The following is a 23284-nucleotide window of genomic DNA, read 5'->3' on the forward strand; positions in this document are numbered from 1 at the left end:
AAATACACCTCTTGCAGGGATCAAAGAACACAGTCTTCCTCTTTTGCCCACAGCCTCATCATTGAGGTCCTCTGCAGGTTTCTCTGGCAGGAGCACAGGCCGAGGCAGGTTGGGGGCACCAGCGAGAGGTGCGCCTGCTGCTCCAGCCCGGCCACGTCCTCTGCTTATGGGCATGGACCTCGGAGCCCCTGGTTACAGGCTGACTCCCGACTCTCGGCCCTGCTATGTGAGGACAGAGGTCTGAGGATGACACTGAGATAACTGTTCCTTGGGAGATGCAGGACCAAGGGCAACCGTGAAACCCCTCTTCCACTGTTTTTGGGCAAAGAAAGATGCTCACTCACCCAGGGGGCTGAAGAAAACATGTTTCCCAGAGAAAATGAGATTTCAAAAGCCTGCCCTACAGGGCAGACGCTTCTCGAACCCTCTGGGTCTCTGGTCTGAGTATCTCTTCAACCAGCAATGGCCCTCAGATGGAGGAGCTGTCACCCACCCCTGCCACTCCCTCTACCCTCAGACTACCCCTACAGGAACAGGCATCTTTAGCGATTAATTGCTCTTTTATTCTTCTAGATATCAAAACACCGAAATACCAAGGCTCCCTGGGGAACCTTCCATCCAAGTCCCCACACTCTTTTAAAAAGAGATGAGAAGAGACAGCCTTCTCCCACTTCTGAAGGGCTTTAATTTCTTCAACTACCGCAACAGCCAATTAGTCTCCTACTGTCTACAAGAATCAGACCCTTCCAAGAAGCAGAGAGGACCTCTGTACTAGTGACTTTAAGGGGAAGGCATCCAAAGGCTACAGTGCTGTTCCTGATGGGACTGTCCAGAGATTTGCAACCAGCTATCCTTTTTGCCATTTTATGATCAGGTCAGTGTCCCCGTTTTACAGAGGAGAAAACTGAGGCTCAAAGTCCTGGGGGTCCCTGAGCCAGTGGAAGGCAGTTAGCCTGCTCCAGGAGCCGGGCTATTTCTGGTTCTGTTTCATTGCCCATCAGCTAGGCACCCTTAGGTGGGTGGCTGCCATCTGGGCCCTTCATTTTGCCCTCCATAAAAAGGAAATCATGACCTCTATCATGTCCTCCCTCACTGGACACAATGAGATCAGGGTGGGTTCATGAGCTGAGGCCTAGAAGGCCCCACCTTTGGTGTAAAGCTCTGCTATCACAGTCTCAAAATGCTTAATCATTTTTGAACAAGGGGCCCTGCAAATTATCAGGCTGGTCCAGAATGAGAAAAAGAATGTCAAGGCACCTCTCAACCTGCCAAGGGCCCTGGAACCTTAAGTAGACATGACACAAACCCAAGAAGGATTTCCTAAATCCTGTCTTGGTGTACGTGGCCCTGTGTCAGGCTCGTGGAACAAGACACACAAAAGTGGGGCTGTGACACCGAGCCTGCCTTCCAGGAAGTGACTAAGGGGCTGAGGAAATCACACCACACAAAGCAAACAGAAAACAACACAAACAGTGCCTAACAATGAATCAAAGAGAGACGTCAGGTGAGGACACAAACATTGCCAGAGTGCCAGATGCATATAATGCACGGGGCCCGGGCAACTCAGGAGTTTAGCGCCACCTTCGGCCCAGGTTGTGATCCTGGGGACCTGGGATCAAGTCCTGCGTCAGGCTCCCTGCATGGAGCCTGCTACTCCCTCTGCCTGTGTCTCTGCCTTCCTTTCTTTGTGTGTGTGTCTCTCATGAATAAATAAATAAAATCTTAAAAAAAAAATGCACGGGGCCTGACACCGACCCCAGAGCAGCTCAGAAGCTGCAGGAAAACACCCAGGGCTCGGACCCAGTGTAGTAAGTGACAGAATAAGGATTGTGCAGAGCTCTGCAAGAACACGGAGGGGGAGGAACTAGCTGCCAAGAGCTCCAGGGACAGGAAACTAGAGCTAGGTCTTGAAGGATGAATAGAAGTTTGCTGGTAGAGAGGAAGGAGGACACTGAGGACAGGCTCAACAGCTAGAACTGGCTCCACGGGTCACAGAGAAGCCCATGGGGGCTGATTAGTAGAGCAAAACCACCCTTTAGATAAAGCTGTTACTACCATGGACACTTACAAAGTGTTCTGGAGACAGAGTCAAAATGTGGTGAGTAACAAGATCTGGGAGACACTGTGCCCTGGATGGGGTGGGAAGGACGGCGCAACATGTGTGAAAGTGAAGAACTATATCCCGGTCACCCCACTTACCAGCCAGGTGGCCCTGGGGAAGTCATTCAACCAACAAATTTACTGAGCACCTACTGCGTATTGGGATAATCAATGAAAAAAAAATCAAAAATCCCTACATACTCTGGTGAGAGGGGAGAACAGACAAAAAATAAAAATAAAAATCAATCAATGGGAAATAATACAGTGTGGGTGGAAGAAGGTGACCGACAGGTGCTATGATAAAAACTGAGCTGGGTGAGGGGACCAGGGATGTAGTCCTGGCCGGGTGGAATAAGACTGGAATAAGGTGATGGGGTGAGCTGTGGGAGCCCAGAGCAGATCTGGAAGGAGACCCCCGGGTAGGATGTGCTAGAGGAATAGCAAGAAAGGCCATGGGTGCCACAGGAAGGGAATGCACACGGGGACAAGGGGCACAGGGCAGTGGATGGCCAGAGCCCGAGAGGCCTCTGGAAAACTTCATGTGACCTCTAAGAAAGCGCAGCCAGCAGAGTGTGTAGTCTAATCTAACCTGGGTTTTGGCAGGACCACCCTGACTCAGATGCAGAGAAGAGCCAGGGGGCAGTGAAAGCAGAAGCAGGGGGAGGCTGTGGTGGGAATCCAGGCAAAAGGAGTGGTCAGGACTTCAGGAGGACCAGCAGTACAGCATGCAGTGGGGGGCAGGTGCATGGGACGGGGACTCCCAGGCCTGGGAGCTGAGCAACCTCCTATCAACCAAGGTGGGAGAGAGAGGATGAAACGGTTTGGGGAAAGAACCAGGGGTTGAATTTCAGACAGCTTAGAGCCTTCCCATCAATAAGCCTCAGTTTCCTTACCTGTAAAATGGGGATGATAATGGCATCTGCCTCAAGGGCTGTGAAAATGAGATAACACACAGAGAGAGCACTAGGCACAGTACCTGGCACACAGCAAAGGCTCAATAAACACTAGTTACTCTAGTGATAAGATCACAGGGTGATAATAGACAATGTGAGTGAGTGATATTTTTCTTCCAGGATCAGGGGTGGGAATAAGACTAAACAGTAAGAAATCAAAGGCTTAAAATACCTGGCTTCCTTTCCTCCTCCTTCCCTCCCAGTTCACTCATCAGCCCCTAGTTGGCTTAAAGGAATGATTACGGGTGAAGAGCTACAAGGTCAGGGGGAGTGCAAGACCCCACCTCCATGCTCCACATGCCGCCCTGAATCACTGGGGATGCTTTAAAGCAGAGTTTCCCAACCTTGGCAGGTTGGAGATTTTGGAATTCTTTGTTATGAGGACTGTCCTGTGCATCATAGGATATTTAGCAGCATCCCTGGGTGATGTCCACTAGATGTCAGTAGCACCTCCTCCTTGTTGTGACAACCAAACCTGTCTCCAGGCTTGTCCATGTGTGCTCTGGGAGGTCAAATCACCTCTGGTTGAGAACTCCTTTAAAGAAATAGTTGACACACGATTCTAACTATTGGCCAAGTGCGGTGCTCACCCCTTCATGTACATGAATTATTCAGTGTTCAGAACACATATCCTTATAAGGTTTTACAAATGATGACGTGTAGATGTGGAGATCAGAGATCACTGAGCCAGTCTGTCCTACTCTGTCCTGAGGCAGAATTTGAACCCAGATCATCCATGCTCTGAACCACCATGCTATATCACTCTCCAGGATACATGTAAATGGGTAGGACACACTCAGGGCCAAGGAGAGGGAGGCAAGACTGAACCTGGTTTATAGCTCTACACTGGGCGGCAGCAGCTCAGACCCTTAGCAACATTAAAACTGGGGCACCAGAGAGAATTTGTACAAGCTCTGCTCTCGGTAATTAAACTACAACCTCCTGGACTCTGGGGCCTCATGAGCAACTGCCTTAATTAATAAATTCCACACTGCAGCCTCCTCAATCCAGAGCCAGGTTTAGCATTCTTGAACTATGTTCCAACAGCATGAGCAAAACAGGTGTAATGGCAGTCAGGGAGTCCGTAGGACACAGCATCATTCTACGGGGATGAGTTTGGGATAAAGAATTTGTCCTGAGGTCACCAACCAAGTTCAAACCTAACCCAAAGTTCCTTCCTGCTCTGTGAAGCCAGGCTGTGGGGCGGAACAACAGTAATTACTGCTATTGCCGGAGTGTTCTCCAAGGGCCAGGCAAACAGTCAGTCACATTCATCACATTGTCTTGTTTAATTTTAGTCCTTGCCACAAGCCTGCAAGGTAAGAGTTATTCCCATTTGACAGATAAGACAACTGTAACTCAGGGATGGTTAGTAATCTGCCCAAGGCCACCAGGCCTGGATTGGAATGCATGAGTCCCTTCCATCCCATCAAGCCCCTCCTGGCTCAGGAGTTGAGGGAAGCATCAGTTGTTTCAATTGAAATGAAAATGCAAATCCACTTTATAGAAGAAAAAGGCCAGAACCCCAGACTGCTGCCAATCAGAAAATGAGATAATGAAGAAGGAGGAGGAGGAGGAGAGAGAGAAGGGGGAGATGGAGGAGAAGGAGAAAGGAGGAGAAGGAGGAGAAGGAGAAGGAGGAGGAGGAGAAGGAGGAGGAGGAGGAGAAGGAGGAGGAGAAGGAGAAGGAGGAGAAGAAAGAAGAAGAAGAAAGAAGAAAGAAAGAAGGAAGAAGGAAGAAGGAAGAAGGAAGAAGGAGAAGGAGAAGGAGAAGGAGAAGGAGAAGAGAAGAGAGAAGAAGAAGAAGAAGAAGAAGAAGAAGAAGAAGAAGAAGAAGAAGAAGAAAAGATAACGCAGCATAACACAGTGAATGGTCCTTGATGGGATGGGGGTGGGAGGTCATAAAGGCCATTACTGGGCAATTAGGGAAAATTTACTAGGGAATATTGATTAGATAATGATATCGTATCAACGTTGTATGTGTTGAATGTGATTTCATCCCAGTTGCTCTAGATAAAATCCTGGTCCTTAAGCGATACAGGCTGAATGAAGTCTGTGAAACATCTCAATGCTTGCAGCTTACTTTCGAATGGTTCAGAAAAAAACAAACAAACAAACAAAAAAAGAAACAAACAAACAAACGTGTATAAGTGTGTGTGAGCATGCACAGAGATTCTAACTATTTAGAGCAAATTTGGCAAAAGGTGAACTCTGGTGAAACCAGACAAAGGGCAGAGCTCACTACTATTCCAACTTTTCTGCAGATTTGATATCAAAACTTAATAGTAGGGAAAACACTGAAAAGCCGTGGGGAAATGGTGAAGTGAGGCAGTAGGAGGGACCTGCAGTTGCTCATGGAGTTGCTGTGTGGGGAGCTGAGTGTAGCTCAACCTGAAGGCCCTGCTACAGCCAGGAGCAACTCTGAGGCCTGAATAGAGAGGAGCCCTACTCCTATCTGGCTGCAGGTCCGTGGGTGCAGGAGTGATTCCAAACTCTTGGAGTTCACCCCACACAAACCTCCCATCTCTAAGCTGCAACCTGCCTTTCACAGCAACGCGGCCAGCACATTCTGTTCCAGTCGAACCACTGATGAAGGCCCTCTGGTGAGGTTCTTGCAGCATTAAAATCAAATCCATGGGACCTGATTGAAAACAACCCAACAACAAGCAGAGCACAGCCACCAAGCCCTGCTGTCCTGACAACCATGGGAAAGGCATCCACATGGAAACTCGCAGTTAGGCTGGGAAGGTGGCCCCTGGAAGCATCAGGAGGGCCTCCATGGTAGACTCCCATCCCCCAGAGCAAGGCCCCAGGCCACTTGAAGGCCACTCAAGGGTACATTGCATAAAGCAAAGGGCTGCCTGGGTGTGCCTGGGTAGCTCAGTCGGTTAGGTCGGTTAGGTTGCTGACTCTTGATTTTGGCAGGTCATGATCTTAGGGTGGTGGGATTGAGCCCCATGTTGGGCTCCTCGCTCAGTGGAGAGTCTGCTGGAGATTATCCCTCACTCTCTCTCTTTGTCTCTCTTCTCAAAATCAATCTTCAAACAACAACAAAGGGCTGCAGGACAGGCACAGACTTGCCCAGAGAGAGCTCCTTCAGGACCTGCCTGCTGGACAGGAGGTGAGAAGACCCCCCCCACACCTCACCGACTCCACACACAGGCAGGGGCAGGTCCTCAGTTGGGGTATCTGGCAAAGCCTGGGACATTCCTGATCCTCATAGCTGGGAGGATGCTAGTGGGTAGGTGCCCGGGATACTGCCAAATGCCCTGGGGAGCCTGCAGCAGCCCCTGCTCCCACACCCGCCAGTCGTCACCTCAGGTTACCAGCTGCACCCTGCTCCTTCAACACCTCTAGGCCTTAGCAGCTGTGCTCCCTCCACCTCGAATACCCTTTCCTACTTACTGTTCTCTGCTCTGTAACACCTTCTCTGGGCTGCCCTGAGCCCTGGCCTCACATTTGCCCATATTTCCCACCTTGCAGCACTACCTGACACAGCACTCCAGGTGTCTGTGCACCTCCTCCTACCTCCACACTGGAAGCTGTCTACAGACAGGCCCTGGGCCGCCTTCTCAGGGACGTTCAAATGAACCCACACATCTCATTAAATACAATTCTTCTATAACTCTCAGGAGGAGCTGATCCATTTTCTTTAGTCTCCAGTATTTTTGTGGGCCCTCAGAGAGCTTGCAGGCTGTGGGCTATGCACCAAAGAATCTGAATTTTGGGAGTGGGGAAATAATGCCGCCAGTCACACCTGGGGCTCTGTTCTGTGAATGAACACGTTCAGGGAGCCTGTGAGATTCACTTGGGAACCACAAAGGATCCCCAGCCTCAACATCCTCACCACAGAGAATCTGAGACATGGAGGACTAGAAGGGGCCTGTGTGTACAGACTGGATCATGTTGATATGACTGCACTGATATAAGGCATCTGTTTAGAACTTCTGGCTTGGGATGCCTGGGTGGTTCAGTGGTTGAGTGTCTCTCCTTGGCTCAGGGCATGATCCTGGAGTTCCGGGATCGAGTCCCACATCAGGGTCCCCATAGGGAGCCTGCTTCTCCCTCTGCCTATGTCTCTGCTCCTCTCTCTGTGTCTCTCATAATAAATAAAATCTTAAAAAAATAAAAATAAGTTAATTAAAAAAAAAAGAAAAAAACTTTTCCTATGATTTTGGCCTGATTGAGAAAAATAAGTCCCTCAGCTATTGCTGTCTCTTCAAGTCCTGATTTGGGTGTAACCCCCCATTTTAGAGCTCAGCAAGAGTACCTGGCGGGCCTGCTCTGATCTGACAGCATGTCGCAGTTCAGCTGAGAACAATGCAAACAGGAAAGGAATGTGGAGGAAGTTTCTCCGGCAGCAATGGGGACACTCCTGGTCCGGGGCTAAGTTACTGACAGAGGAACATGCAGGTGGTGGTGGCTTTCTCTCCGCACCAGAGGGGGATGAGGACACAAGGTAAAGGCTATCTTTTGACCTCATTTTAAAAGATTCTTTTTTCTTCCCAGAGAACAGCTGGAGCCCTGAAACCTGGCCAAGCCAGAGCCAGAGACCTGAAGTCAAGAACAAGCGCACCTACAACACCCGGCTGCGGGTCTTCCTCTGATTCAGTCTGATTCATGACCCTTGGCCTCTGGCAGGTTTCCAGGAGTGGGTAACACAGACTCCAGAGCCCTTGTCTATTTATAAGTGAGTGGAAGAACTGGAAGCTTCAGCCCTTGAATGGGTGCAAGCACACTCTGTCCCCATCTGGGCAGGAGGCCTCCTAGGCTGGATGACCCTCACCGCAGGCTGAACACCTGGCTGTGTCGGAGCCACCCCCACCACCCCCACCAGGTGCAAGCTGGTGACAGAAGGACCCTTTCCCTCTCCTGTGACCTGGATCGACCTCTGAGATGCCCCCTGTTTGCTGACACCCCACCCCCAACCAACGGAAAACTTACTTTGCATTGCTGGTCAGTCTCCTGGGGGACAAAAATCCAATCTACCTTAGGTTTAGTAATCCTGGAGAAGGACCTGGCCAGGAGGTTTCACAGGCCTTGTGTCACCACCACAGAAGGAGGCCAGAATGAAAATTTCAACCAGTGAAAGTTCTGTCAACCTCACCACCCACAGCTATGTCCACTGGAGGGTCATCATTTAAAATTTTTAATTAAATTGGTAAATTAAAAAGATTTTTTTTCTAAGAGGAAGAGGAAAGACTGCCAGTGCTATTTATTTAACAGGAGTTGCATAAAGTCCCTTCACTCAGAAACCTATGGACACGTTCACACTGCTCTGGTAATGGCAGGGACAAGCCTCATTCTCAGAGGCAGGCCCAGGCATGGCCCCGGCCCAGTACTCCCCTCCCCACACTGGCTGCTCTGGCTCTTCTCTTTGCCCTAGCTCTCCCTCCATCCTTTCCCTCCATTAAAGTCCCTTAGAATTGGTTCAAATAAATAAGCTTCCTGAATGAGTTCACCGCATCCCCTCAGAATCCCAGGGCCAGGAAGGCCTCCAACTTCCTGTTGCGAGAATTAGGTCATTAAATCAATGGGGTCGCCTACAGGGCGAAGTCTCAGTCCTCTGGTTGTGCCTCCAGAGCCAGCCAGTCCTCACCACCCCGCTCTGGGGATGACTCTCTTCGGGATCCCGCTGGGAGGCTCAAAGCATGCCCTCCTGGGTGAAAATTCTTCCTATAAACTCTTAAGAAAATAAGTTTTAGAAAGCCTGGGTGGCTCAGTGGTTGAGCATCTGCCTTCGGCTTAGGGCATGATCTCGGGGTCCTGGGATTGAGTCCTGCCTGCATCAGGCTCCCCACAGGGAGCCCTCTCTCATGAGTAAGTAAAAATAAAAAATAAAAAAGAGAAAAGAAGTTTTAGGGGGCATCTGGGTGGCTCAGTCAGTTAAGCACCTGCCTTTGCCTTACGTCATGATCTCAGGGTCCTGGATTGAGCCCCACATCGGGCTCTCTACTCAAGAGCCTAGAGAAGGAGCCTGTTTCTTCCTCTCCCTCTGTGTGCTTTTGCTTTCTCTCTCTCTTTCTCTCAAATAAATAAATTTTAAAATCTTGAAAAAAAAGGTTTTAGGATTACAGCCCCCTCTTTATGGATTAATTTGCATAAAACAGGTATGTTTGTTTACCTCAAAATCATACTCATGCCATCACTACAAATTTTTTTTAATTTTTTTTAATTTTTATTTATTTATGATAGTCACAGAGAGAGAGAGGCAGAGACACAGGCAGAGGGAGAAGCAGGCTCCATGCAGCGGGAGCCCCATGTGGGACTCGATCCTGGGTCTCCAGGATCATGCCCTGGGCCAAAGGCAGGCGCCAAACCACTGCGCCACCCAGGGATCCCCCATCACTACAAATTGCAAGGATTCAGTCTACCCACACATCCCATAAGCCACACTGTTTGTTTGGATAACTGCTTCTGCTCTATGACACAGGCGGTGACCTCCCCTCTCCTTTCTCTCCAGCTACCTCTGAACAAAAAAATAATCCAAGGAAAGAGGAAACCTCCTCCCAAGAGGCTATGAAAATTTAGTTTCCTCCCTCCCTTAAATGTTTAACAAGCTGATAGACAAAAACAAAAATATTTTAAACAAAGACAACTCCAGAATTCACATGCTTTTATTACATCAACTCCAGGTGGTGGAGAGGGAGAGGTTACCATGAAGGTGAGAACTCCTTGATGGGTCACAAAACCCCAGCCCACGTGCTGGTGGCAGGAGGGATAAGGGATGGCCCAGGAAAATACAGGCGCTCCCTGGAGGTGGGAAAACAGCAGGAACCCAGCCACAGTTACCTAGAGGGTTGGCTCTGGGCCAGGGCCACCAGAGAGAAGCTCAGAACTCTGGACCGCAACGGACTGCAGGATGCTGGGGCCCATGTCAGGGCTCTGAGAAAGAAACTGTCCCCATTCCCTATGGGTGTAGGCATAAACATCCAGGCCAGACACACCCAGATAATCCAGTTCAGCGGCCAAATCCCCACCATCCATTTGTAATGACATCCTTCATTCCCAAAGCCACAGAACCATTAGTCACCAAGCAGAAGCTCCCAGCAGAACTGGCTTGTTACCACTCCCCTGGCAAAAAGACTCCTGGTTTTACAGCCAGCTACTCACCCAAGGCAGTCACATTTCATAAAATGAGACACAGGAGTCTTTTACAAGTCCATAGCCACATAATGCAAGCGGAACCTGGCCTCTTGCAAGAACTCTCAGCTGAGAAGAGAAAGCTACTATCAAGGTTTGTGGAGAGAGAGATAAATGACACTACATACTAGTTTGATGGTATTCTCAAGAATTGAGACTTTCCGTCTCGGAGAACTAAACTTCCTATAAATATACTTGGAGCACATAATACAATGTAGAAACAAAATACAATTACCAGCACCAACACGCAATAGTTCTCACCTGCTTCTAGAAAAGTCACGCAAGTCTGCCAGAAAGATACTAGGTCATAAAAATTTCCAACTCTGAAAAAGAATAACTCACTCAAAAAAGAGGTTCCTAAGAGAAAGAGAAATAGACAACTGTGCACGCTGGAAGAGAAGAGGAAAGTAGCCAGAAATCCAGGACGCTAACCCAGGAGCGCCGGGCAAAGCCAAGGGAACCAGACCAAAATAGATTCCAGATGGAACAAAGTTGGGGTTTTTTTTCTCCTCACCTTTTTATTGTGAAAAAATTTCAAAGCCACGGAAAAGCTGAAAGATTAGTACAGGGAACATCCTAATACCCTGCCCCTAGAGTCACTGCTCGCTAACATTTTGCCACATTTGTCTCATGCCTCTCCATGTTGTGGGCATATGGGGGTGTATACCCTGATTTTCTTCCTGAGCCATTTGAAAGTAAGTCATGGACATCATGATACTTTGCTAAATGTCTCATCACCGTCTCCTAAGGCCATCCTCCCACATAGAACCGGGACACTATTTGCACCCCCAAGGAATTTCATATTGACCCAGTAGAATTCTCTGATGTACACCCACATCCGAGTTTCCCCAGCCCCCCACCCCTCACTTTGGCTATCACTGGTTTTGTTCTTTTTTTTTTTTTTTTAAAGATTTTATTTATTTATTCAGGAAAGAAACAGAGAGGCAGAGACACAGGCAGAGGGAAAAGCAGGCTCCCTGAGAGGAGCCTGATGCAGGACTTGATCCCAGGACCCCAGGATCACGACCTGAGCCGAAGACAAAGCCTCAACCACTGAGCCACCCAGGCGTCCCTGTTTTGTTTTATTAAGATTTTATTTTTAAGTAATCCTTACACCCAACATGGGGCTTGAACTCATGACCTGGAGATCAAGAATCGCACACTCCACTGAGGCCAGGCACTCTGGCTGTCACTGGTTTTCATCCAGAATCCAATGGAGGATCTCAAGTGCATTCAATCCCCATGCTCTTTCACCTCCCTTAGCCTGGAATGGTCCACCAGATCTTGTGTATCACAACATGAACATTTAAAATTTTTATTTATTTTTATTTATTCATATTTTAAATATTTTATTTATTTATTTATTTATTTATTTATTTATTTATTTATTTATTTATTCATGAGAGACACAGAGAGAAAGAGTCAGAGACACAGGCAGAGGGAGAAGCAGGCTCCATGCAGGGAGCCCAATGCTGGACTTGACCCCGAGTCTCCAGGATCAGGCCCTGGGCTGAAGGCGGCACTAAACCACTGAGCCACCCAGGCTGCCCACATGAACATTTTTTAGAGTCCAGGAATGTTGTATTTAGGACATCCCACAATCTGGATTTGCCTGTCATCTAGAATTAGAATAAGGCTAACTGGTTGGCAAGAAGCTATCATAGCTGTTGCCGACACTCCAGGAGAGGCACCCAATACTGGTTCTCCCCCTTTCTGGTGATGCCAGATTTGATTCCTTGGTTGTGGAGCAAAGTTTTAGATATCTAAAATAGAGAGCATACTGCACAAAAATGCAGGAAAACAGTGGGACAAGAGAATAGTATGAAATGAAACCTAAACATTATAAACGATTTAAAAATCTGATTGTGGGTAGCCCAGGTGGTTCAGCAGTTTAGTGCCGCCTTCAGCCCAGGGGCTGATCCTGGAGACGGGAACTGAGTCCCACATTCAGCTCCCTGCATGGAGCCTGCTTCTCTCTCTGCCTGTGTCTCTGCCTGTCTCTCTCTCTTGCTGTGTCTCTCCTGAATAGACAAAATCTTCAAAAAAAATCTGATCATATAAAAATCAAAACTCTGTGCATAGAAATATATACTCAAAAGAATAATGACAAATTGTTGAAATTTAGGGGATCCCTGGGTGGCGCAGCGGTTTGGCGCCTGCCTTTGGCCCAGGACGCGATCCTGGGGACCCGGAATCAAGTCCCACGTCAGGCTCCCGGTGCATGGAGCCTGCTTCTCCCTCTGCCTGTGTCTCTGTCTCTCTCTCTCTCTCTTTCTCTGTGTGTGACTATCATAAAAAAAAAATTGTTGAAATTTGTAGAATGTATATCACAGGCATAAGACAAATTTTCTTAATAAATAAAGAACACCTGTAGATCAATAAGAAAAGACTGCCAGCTCAAGAAAGAAATGAACAAACAGTATAACATATTGCTCATAAATGGCTCTTAAAGCTATGAAATAAAAATTTCCTCTATTTCTTCATAAGGAAAATGCAAATTAAAATTACAATGACATACTCCTTCTAACTTATCTGATTAGCAACAATAAAAAAGTTTGACAACTTCTGTCAAGAGCTGCACCCTTTGCTCTGGCAATTCAGCTAGAATTTATCCTACAGATACCTTTCATGCATAAAATTACATGTATAAGAATATTCCTCATTAATAGTAAAACTTAGAATAGTAAAACTAAAAGATAGAAAACTTAAATGCTCACCAATAGGAGACTGGTTTTAAGAAATTAAAATATGAGGGACGCCTGGGTGGCTCAGTGGTTAAGCGTCTGCCTTTGGCTCAGGGTGTGATCCTGGAGTCCCGAGAACGAGTCCCACATCGAGTTCTGTGGATAGAGCCTGATTCTCCCTCTGCCTATGTCTCTGCCTCTCTCTCTCTGTCTCTAATGAATAAATAAATAAAATCTTAAAAAAATAAATTAAAACATAATCAATAAAAGGAATGCCATGGAACCATTAAAATGAGTGAAATGTTCTAATGACTTTAGATAAGTAACGTAACCTCTCCATGCCTCAGTTTACTCATCTGCAAACTGCAGACAATAACAGTACTTACTTCATAGGAATTTTGTGAGGAGTAAATGAGTAATATAAATAAAGCACTTTTAACCATACTCAGCACACATGGGGCATCTAGCATGTGACTCTTTTTTAAAAAAGATTATTTGTTTGAGAAAGAGAGTGTATATGTGTGCACAAGTTGGAGGGGAGGGGCAGAGGGAGAGGGAGAAGCAGACTCCTGATGAGTAGGGAGCAAGATGCAGGGCTCGATCCCAGGACCCAGGATCATGGCCTGAATCCAAGGCAGATGCCCAACTGACTTAGCCACCCAAGTGCCCCCTCTAGCATGTGAATTTGATCTCAAGGTCATGAGTTCAAGCCCCAAGTTGGACATGGAGCCTACTTAAAACAAAACAAACAAACAAACAAAAAACCACAATACCCAGCACACAGGAAGTGCTCAAGAGGTATTAGCTGAATGATGACAATAATGATGGTCTTGGAATAGAATGAGTTCCAGCATTTATTGTGAAGGGAAAAAAACAAGATGCAGGACATATTATAGCGTGAAAACATATAGTGCATGTCAGGCATGTGTGTGTGATCATACATGTACATGTGTACACGTGTAGAATATCTCTGGCTAAGATGCTCAGGACACTGACAGAGGTCTCTTTTGGGACCAGGAAGCCAGGAAGGAAGACTATATAACTTTTAAAATCTTATACTATGTCTGGATTACCTGGTCCAAAAGAGATGAATGATATTTTTTAAAGGAAGTGTAATGGGGTCAGAAGACAAGAGTGAGAGAGAAATCTTCCTCTGGGTGGTCCCGTCAGTCCAGGAAGTGCTTGGTGGTGAGCATTTAAGCTCCTCTGTCATGGCTCTCAGGCCTAACAAACCTCTACTCTCCCTAGGAGACGGCCACAGGGCAGCCAACACCTGTGGCAAACGTGAGGCAATGGGTGCACGCTGCCTCTCAGGTGGAGTGGCAGCTTCACCCTGGCGGGGAAGAAGGACTGTGCACTTGTTCTGGCCAACTCCGCTCTGCCATAAGCTCCAGAAGGCTGCTCTGTGCAGGAAAGCAGAGCCCAGGCCCTGGAGAGACACCCCCATAGCTAGCCTGCTGGCTTACAGGCCCCTCCCCAAAATCACCAGCACCCCATCTTCCTGCAACTCCAGCGATCCGCCAGAGGAATGCCATGTGTCTTGAGAGGCCACCAGGAGGTTGCAAGAGCAGGAACAGATGGGGGTAGGGGTTGGCCCCTATGCCTCAGTTGGGAAGGTGAACACCTGATTAGCAACGGTCCTCACACAGGTCTAAGATCATGGCCTACCCGAGCTGACCTTGGCAGTTTCCCTACTATCTTTTGCTCCCATCTTCATAAATCTGATTGGATCATCAGGGGCTCAGAACTACTACTTTACCCATTTAAAATCCCCAAATGATCTTGGTAGTATTCACATCTTCATGGCTATAAATCAGCCTTCTTCCACCCCCTACCATCTCAGGAGAAACAAAATTACAAAGAGAAAATCATTCAAGTATTTTCTACCTAAAGAGAATAGAAAAACTTGGAAGGTCTGAAACACGTTTCAATTCATATTATACAGCAGAACATTCTATGAGATGAGGGTCAGGATGGGTCTGTGGGAAGCCAAGGCTGTCTGGAGAAGGGGCCTGTGAGGCGTTGGTCTGGTGGGGGAAAGGTGAGGGTGTCAAGGTTAACCCATGTCCTTGGAAACAGGGTCTCTGGTTTGCCTGGAGATTTAGCAGGAAGAAAAAGGATGGGCCCCATATCAGGAAAGGTGTTTGAAACTACAGGGATCCTGATCCCCACAGGAAGCCCCGCTTGCTGAATCCAGGACTGCAGGATGACGCAGAAGTAACTTCATCTGTCTTGGAGCTGTTATTCAGCTCAGGGGCACGGACCACAGGATTCCAGCAGCAGGAAACATGTGGGTGGGATACTCAGGAGATACTCGGGCTTGAAAAACCCTTAATTGGAGCTGGTCTCCAAAAGCCTCCCACCCAGGTCTCCACGTGGGAGAGGACATGGAAATGGGTCACATTCTCCCAGCTGAACCAACGTCACTGTGGGCTCCAACCACACTTAAAGGAGTCCAGGGGCACTGAGTAACCTGGTCTTCTTGCCGTGCAGGCCGTTTCCTCCTGATCCAGCAACAAATGATGATGAGCCTCTAGACCAGACCGCAGGGGCAGTTGATCAGCACCAGGAAGGCAGGGACATGTCGGGGGCTGGGTGAGAATAACATCACTCAGGTGTATGCTGTCCTGGGTCTTCCTCTCGCTCTGAATATGGGCAGATGCCTGTGCCAGCCCTTTGCCCCCTCCACCCCAGCCCTGCTGGAGGGACAGAGGAAGAACACTGTGTGCTTTCCCATCACCTGCTGGGCCTCCCTGACCTCACTCTTCAAAGGGATCCTGAGGCCAATGCTGGGAAGATGGGGAAGAGATAGCCCTCCCACCCTGCTGTGAATATACTGACCCCACACAGTGTCCAGAGGTACCAGTTCCCTCAGGAACCCCGTGGGCATGCTGGAGAGCACCAAGCAGCTGGCCCCACAGACCACCTGCTACTATGTTGCCTGCTTTCCAGAGTTGGCAGAGGGAGATCTGACAGGCAGGGAGAGAATTCTGGACAGACAAGGTCTGGTGGTCATTTCTTAAGAAAGGCACCAGTTTGGTGGCATAAATTCAAAAAACTTTCAGAAGAGCCTATGATCACTCTCTCCTGACTTGAACTCAAGTAACAAAGCTTAAGACTTGAAGTGGCAAGGATTTCTTACTGCCCACACCAAGTGCAGCTTTTGTTATGTATGACATAGAAGAGCTCTAACCTATTAACTCTGTCCTTGCCTACTGGGGAGCCAAACACAGTCCTCCACCTTAATGCCTACCTAGGGCAGGTCCCCACAGAAGCCAATGTGTATACCTAGAAATAATATATATATATATGACTCTTCCCTAAGAGTTCAAAACATTCTTTATTCACATGACTCCATATATATGATATGTCTCTTGGCCCTAGACTATAAGCTTTGCATGGGGAAGAACTATTTTTACTCTGCTCACTACAATATTCCCAATGCTTGGTGGAGCCTAGATCATAATAAAAGCTCTGTAGGGCAGCCCTGGTGGCGCAGCGGTTTAGCGCCGCCTGCAGCCTAGGGCATGATCCTGGAGACCCTGGATCGAGTACCACGTCAGGCTCTCTGCATGGTGCCTGCTTCTCCCTCTGCCTGTGTCTCTGCCTCTCTCTCTCTGTGTGTGTCTCTATGAATAAATAAATAAATAATCTTTAAAAAAATAAATAAAAATAAAAGCTCTGTAAATATTTATTAATTGAATCAGTGAATCAATAGAGGGAAGGAGGGTAGGAAGGAAGGACGAATGGAAGACAGCCATCACAGCTTGGTATCTCTGTGTTCTTGGTTTGTCTTATAAAAACATCATAGCCAGGATTAGAAACCAAGCCCTTCATTCCCCTTCTTTGCTTTGCCATCAGTAGTCCTCAACCATATTATGAGGCATAGTATACAGACCTGCTCACAGAAGCTTATACAGTACAACATGACCAGGAAAAATGGAGAAACAGTCATGACCCTCAATCCTTAAGAAACTTCAGAAGGAGGAAGACAATGCTTTGGTCCAGCTGTGTCCACCCCAGAAAGACACCTCTCTCCCTCTAGGGACTGTTGTCTTCCCCTTTTAACAAGGCTTTGTGGAGGATCAGGGCATAATAGGTCTTTAATAACCAAGTATAACAGCAATTGGTGCTCAGAGCCCTTTCATAAAAGAAGTTCAAAAGCACTTTGGCTCAAACATCACATGCCCCTGGGAGCTATGAAGGTACAAGTATCATTATCCCCATTTACAGTTGGGGAAAGTAAGGCCAAGTGAGGTTAATTAGCTTGCCCAAGGTCGGATGAGACAGGGAAAGGGCGTAGAATTCAAACCCTTTGCAGCAGCCACTCAGCTAACTCTGGCCACACTAACAGTGTCACCCACACTGGGCTTAAGAGAGATCTTTCTCTTCTCTACTGTTCTGCTGAGAAGCAGTCTCTAACATGGGGCTCTGAGCTGGTGACCAGGAGACATACTGCCTGGGTTTCAATCCTGACTGTTCCTGACTAGCTTGATCTCTAACAAATTACTTAACCTTTACAGGCCTCAGCTCCTGAATATGTAAAATGGTACTAATGGTGCTATCTCTGAAACTAGGGTGAGGATTAAAGGAGACAATGTATGTAAAATCCCATTTTCATTCATTTTCTCGATGAGCATGCAGCACTCTCACTGGGGGAAAAAAAGTTACTTGAGAAAAGGGTTGCACCCACTCTGGGTTTGGTTTTTACAAGGCTACAGAGGACATACAACTAACAGGCATTTTGCATTCTGCCAATGAAATGTCCCATGAGCCTGAAGGTGACTTGCAATACCAAGTTTAGATTCCCACTGACTTGTATGGGCCTCACAAGGTTAGCAGAGCAAGTGGCATCGCGAACACCAACTGGCAGGGGGCATGCCTGAATGAGAAGCCGGCCAACAGCACCCAGTTTAAGGAGTCTAACTCTGGATTCCTGACCAGCTAAAGCCCTGGGTTCTAAATACCATTTCTCTGATGTTCTGCTGAGCTTCTCAAACTGCACTCGGCTCAGACCAAAGACAGCCAATGCTTTCTAGGTACCACCGTGTTCCTGACCAAACAGGAGGTATTCATGGGTGGCTGGGCCCACTATAGGGGGCCAAGTGATACTCAGCAGGGGGCTGGAAGAGAGGTGGTGGTGGGCTGGGGGGAGGAGAGCTATCCAATCTCAGAATACCTCCAACAAAAACACTGTGACATATATGTGTATGGCCATCCCTGATGCACACAAAAATCAGCAGCAAAACTCCATTTGCTTTAACTCCAATACAGAGCGGCGCAGAGAACCCAAGACACGCCACTCTTGTATAAGGCAAGATGCTAAGAGCTGGCAATGCTTGTTCATTCAACTCGAGAAACTGATTACTCTCATTCTCAGGGGGAGAAGAAGGCTCACGGGAATCTGCAGGACACACAGACACACATACCTGGGCCTTTGTTAACCTAGCTGATGGCTCCTGCATCTCCTGGGTACCCTAGGCCAGAGAAATGAGGAACCTGATAGGAATAAAGTCAACACTACTAGCCTGCTGGCCTCCAAAAGCCTTCCCAGAGGGATCCCTGGGTGGCGCAGCGGTTTGGCGCCTGCCTTTGGCCCGGGGCGCGATCCTGGAGACCCGGGATCGAATCCCACGTCGGGTTCCCGGTGCATGGAGCCTGCTTCTCCCTCTGCCTGTGTCTCTGCCTCTCTCTCTCTCTCTGTGACTATCATAAAAAAAAAAAAAAAAAAAACCAAAAGCCTTCCCAGAACAAGGAGAACCCACTCACTGCTCTTCCTCGCACCCTGCTCTTTCTCCTGGCATGGACCCTCAAGGAAGAGTTCTCATGCAGTGACTTCCTATTGTTCAGAATTGAGGGGTAAAATTCAAACTCCTCACCATGGCCACAGATCTGGCCCCTGTCATCTCTTTGCTCACCATGCTCCAGCACCACTTATGGTGCTTATGGCTCCCCGCTGTCCCCTTTACTCATCAGCCAGGTCCCCATTCAAAGTCATCTCCTGAGAGCTAGCTAGAGTTCTGATCCTGACCCCTATCCCAGTCATCTCCATCTTAGTACCCTGTTTCATTTCTCCTTGTATCCCTTTTCACCTTCCTGCATTTTGTTTACCTATTTACTGCTTGTCTCTCCCAACAAAATATAATCTCATTAGACCATGCAACCTGGTGATCTTGTTCTTGGTTCTTTATAGTAGGTGTTCAATAAGTCATTCAATTTAACAAATATTTACTGAGTGCCTACTGGACTACAACAGTAGACAAAAAAAAAAAAAGGGCAAAATCTCTGTCCTCAAAAAGCTTAAATTCTGGTGGCAGATAAGAAACAAGTAAGAATAGAGTAATAACTACTACTTCAACCAAGTGCTGGGTGCAGTTCTAAGCATCTGATAGGTATTACTAATTCAATCTTCCCAAACACATCCCTGAAGGAAGTATTAGTATTTTACAGATGGGGAAGCTACGGGCACAGGGAGGTTAAGTTACTTGCTGAAGGTCAAGAAGCTCATAATGGCAGAAACCAAGATCCAAACCCAGATAGTCTTGGTACAAAGTCCATGCTCTGACTAAGAGTTACACTTCATCTTTGCTGAGTGTCAAATAACTACTGGGTCAGCGCCCCCCACAGCTGTTCTCTGGAGGCAGGGCTGGAGAGAGAAGAGATCCATCAGGGGAGGGCTACCCTGCTCTGTGAACTCAGTGAGGTAGAGACTGCTGGCTTTACCACTGTACTGCACCCTGGATGAAGAGGGATCTGCAGGGAAGTGTGGTCTGATGAGGGACAGGGCCGGGGCCAGGATTCCTGGCTTCTAGTTTTAGGTGCTGAGACACTCAGAAGAGTCAACTGATAATTGATGAGCTTTTTGTTTTCTTTTTCTTTTTTTTTTAATTTTTATTTATTTATGATAGTCACACAGAGAGAGGGAGAGAGAGGCAGAGACACAGGCAGAGGGAGAAGCAGGCTCCACGCAGGGAGCCCGACGTGGGACCCGATCCTGAGTCTCCAGGATCGTGCCCTGGGCCAAAGGCAGGCGCCAAACCACTGCGCCACCCAGGGATCCCCCTGTTTTCTTTTTTGTTTTTGTTTTTATATGCAGGACACTGACCTTAACGTTGTAATGGATGCAAAATGAATCTAGAGATCCTAGCCTCAGAAAGCTTTGAGTCATACTGGTACACTGGAGCTGAAACAGAGGTCAAAATTGACAGGTGCCATTAAAAAATGTACAAAGTAAAAAAAAAAAAAAATAAATAAATAAATAAAAAATAAAAAAAAAAATAAAAAATGTACAAAGTGCTATGGGATTTCAAGAGTTACTTAGCCTCTAGGGGCCATAGGTGCCTATCCAGAAAAGAGGGGGCTGGTCTACACAACCCCCTGGCTCTGACATGTTCTGACAGCACAGATTTGGAGCAGCACAGAAATCAAGTTTTATTCTGGTTAATATTTCAAGTGCATGGCCACTGACTGGTTCTCTCATCTACCATGAGAACAGTCCCAATTTCTTTGAACAACATCTTACAGCATCAGCAGGGCAATAATAATGCTCTCGTTTAAGTAATGCAACTGGATATGGGAATGAAACCCAGTGTGTTCTGTGCTCCTCCATCTAACTGGTTTTTAAACCCACAAACTCTCGTCCATCAAGGAGAGGGTGACCTTTCTGTGAGCACATTGTTATAATATAGAAACCACTCCCTAGGGACGCCTGGGTGGCTCAGTGGTTGAACATCTGCCTTTGGCTCAGGGCATGATCCTGGGATCTGGGATCGAGTCCCACATTGGGCTCCTCCTGGGGAGCTTGCTTCTCTGTCTGCCTGTGTCTCTGCCTCTCTCCCTCTGTCTCTCATGAATGAATAAATAAAATCTTAAAAAAAAAAAAAGGAACCACTCCCTATTCACCTTGTTTTTTTCTGTATCCCTGAAGTCTACCACAGTATCTAGCTCACAATAGGTGCTGAGTAAGGCTAGCTGAGCTAAACCTGATCTAGAAATTGTCTGTAAATCTGAGTCGGTGTTCCCTATAGTTTAACTTTACAGCTCTCAGCCTCTCCCAGGGGGAGGAGACTGGTTCCACCTCTTCACTTTTACGGCTACCACCCTGGTCCCCCAAGCCACTACCATCTCTTGCCCAGAAGCTACAGTGATCTATCTCCTAACTGGCATCCCTGCTTCTACCTTTGCGCCTTACAATCCAGTCTCTATACAGCACCCAGAACGATCTTTGAAAACTTAGATCTTATCTATCACCTCTCCACTTAAAATCCTCTAACAACTTCTAACTGCACTTGGAATAAAATCCAAACCGGTTCTGCAGAGCACTTAACACTCCTGAAATGATTTTGTCTGCTTATTTGTTTACTCTCTCCTCTTTCAAATGTCAGCTTCAGGAGGGCAGGGGGCTGTGTCTGTCTTCACCATGGGAGTCCCAGTGCTTGGCATGGCACCTGTCACATAGTAAGCACTTACACCACTGAATGGATGAGTCTCCACGTTATAAGGCAACTTGTATTTACCAGGCCCACTAACTCCACCAGAAAACCGTAAATGACACACCGACATTTAAAAGCCAGCATCGATGGGATGAGCATTGGGTGTTATACTGTATGTTGGCAAATTGAACTTCAATAAAAACAAATGAAAACAAAAAAAGCCAGCACCTTTTTTACGATTCAAAGTCCTGCTTTAAATCAAAGGAAACTAGTATCTCTGGACACTTTAATGGCCCAAAAGATGAGTATCATTTAGGGTCTAAGACCAGGAACAAGAGCCCAGGAGTTGCAGCAAGGAGCTAAGATCTAAGGTACTTGGGAACAAAACCTCAGGACAAACTGACTGACACACTCCATGCCTCAATTTACCCAGCAGTCAGCCAGGCACACTTCCCTAAGTTCTCTGAGTGACAGGAGACAAAATAATTAACAGCTATAACATACTTAGATTCTCAGATAGGAGGTGCTGCAAGCCACACATCTCATTATTCATAAAACTCTTGATTTGCTGCCAATGTAAGCCTCCCCAGCCTTCCCAGGGGCTAACCTGACAGCAAGTACTGCTCAGACAAGTTCAGCACACGAGATAGAGGGAGGCATGTGGGGCCTAACAGAAGTCGGGTGTCCAGACCTAGCTATGTGCCTCGGTTACCAAGTTCAAAACTAAGAAAGGTGGTTGGGAGGGGGGCGATGAAAAGGAGGTGACAAGTGCAGTGTGGGGCTCCCAGTGGTTCCTTTTGCAGGCTCACATATACACACCCATCATACAGGTGAAACATGTGCCTGCACTATGCACCTTCCACGAATACTCATCAGGAGAGGCGGAATGGGGAAGCGACAGTTCAGTCACACAAGAGGGAGGAAGGGCGGCCCAGTGGCCAAACCTTGGCAGCATTTAGTTTGGGGAAATATGGAGGGGCTCTCAACAGAGGGTCGGGATGCTGAGCGCGGGGAGCGGGTGAGGGGAGAGTCCGGAGGGCACCGCACCCGGAGTGCGACGGACGGACGGTGACAACCACGCCGACGGGGTGCGGTGGACACAGAGTGGGTGGCTCGGACACCTGTGGAGGCGACCCCTGGGCGAAGGTGAGGACGGCCGCGGGGTGGTCTGCGGCGGGGTCTGGGCCGCGAGCGGCAGGCGGCGGGCGGCGGCGCGACCAGGCGGGGCTGGGAGGCCCGGCCCAGACCAGGGCGCCGCGCCGGGGACCAGCCGGCGGGTCCGAGAGGGGTCGGGGGCGCCCTCCGCGGCCCCTCCCCGGGAGACAAAGGGCCGGTGGCTCCCCCGAGCTCCAGCGCTGCGCGGGCCCGGGCGCCGTGGGCGCGGGGCCGGCCTCGGCGCTTACCTGGGCCGCCCGACCCGGCCGGGCCGGCGGGGGCTGCGGGTCAGTGCGCGGCGCGCGGCGGCCTGTTCCGGGGCGCGCTCAGCCCGAGCAACTGCGGCGGCGGCGGTGGCAGCAGGAGCAGGAGCAGGAGCAGCAGCAACAGCAACAGCAGCAGCAGCAGCAGCAGTAGCGGGAGCGGCCGCCTGAGCCTCCGCCTCCCGCTCCGTGAGTCACCGCGGCGGGGAGGGAGGGAGGCGCCAGGCCGCCGGGGGAGGGACCGGCGGAGGGGGCGGCATCTGGCTCCGCGCGGGCGGCGGAGGCGCGGCCACCGCAGGGCCCTGGGGGAAGGGGCGGGGCGAGGGCGGGGCGCCGAGGGCGGGGCCCGGGTGTGGGCGGGGCCCCGGGTGCGCGGGCACGTCCATTGGTTAAATACGTCTGTGGGGCGGGCCTCCTGCGTCCCGGGCGGGTGCTGCGCGGAGCGTGGGGACACTCATTGGGTTCCTCGGGAGAAGGGTGGGGCCCGGGGGCCCGGGGCGGGGCCACGAGATGGGCGGGTGGAAGGCGGTCCTGGGTAGCGGCGGAGCGGCTCT

At 48.8% G+C, this 23284-nt stretch overlaps 1 protein-coding gene across 5 annotated transcripts in view; it reads right to left on the reverse strand.

Annotated features, from left to right (window-relative positions):
- LOC112646872 (beta-catenin-interacting protein 1) overlaps nt 1-22959 on the reverse strand; it is a 155555-nt gene extending 132596 nt beyond the window's left edge. For 2 of the 5 annotated variants that reach the window (XM_025427232.3, XM_025427230.3), the window contains exon 1: nt 22716-22777. The gene's annotated coding sequence lies outside the window, so the exon portion shown is untranslated. Of the gene's footprint in view, nt 1-22715 lie in introns of all 5 variants that reach the window. The other 3 variants (XM_025427233.3, XM_025427231.3, XM_025427235.3) reach the window with 3 other exon arrangements.
- Between the last annotated feature and the right edge of the window lie 325 nt (nt 22960-23284).

Source organism: Canis lupus, chromosome 5 (genome assembly GCF_003254725.2).
Source record: "Canis lupus dingo isolate Sandy chromosome 5, ASM325472v2, whole genome shotgun sequence".
NCBI classification, from domain to species: Eukaryota; Metazoa; Chordata; class Mammalia; order Carnivora; family Canidae; genus Canis; species Canis lupus.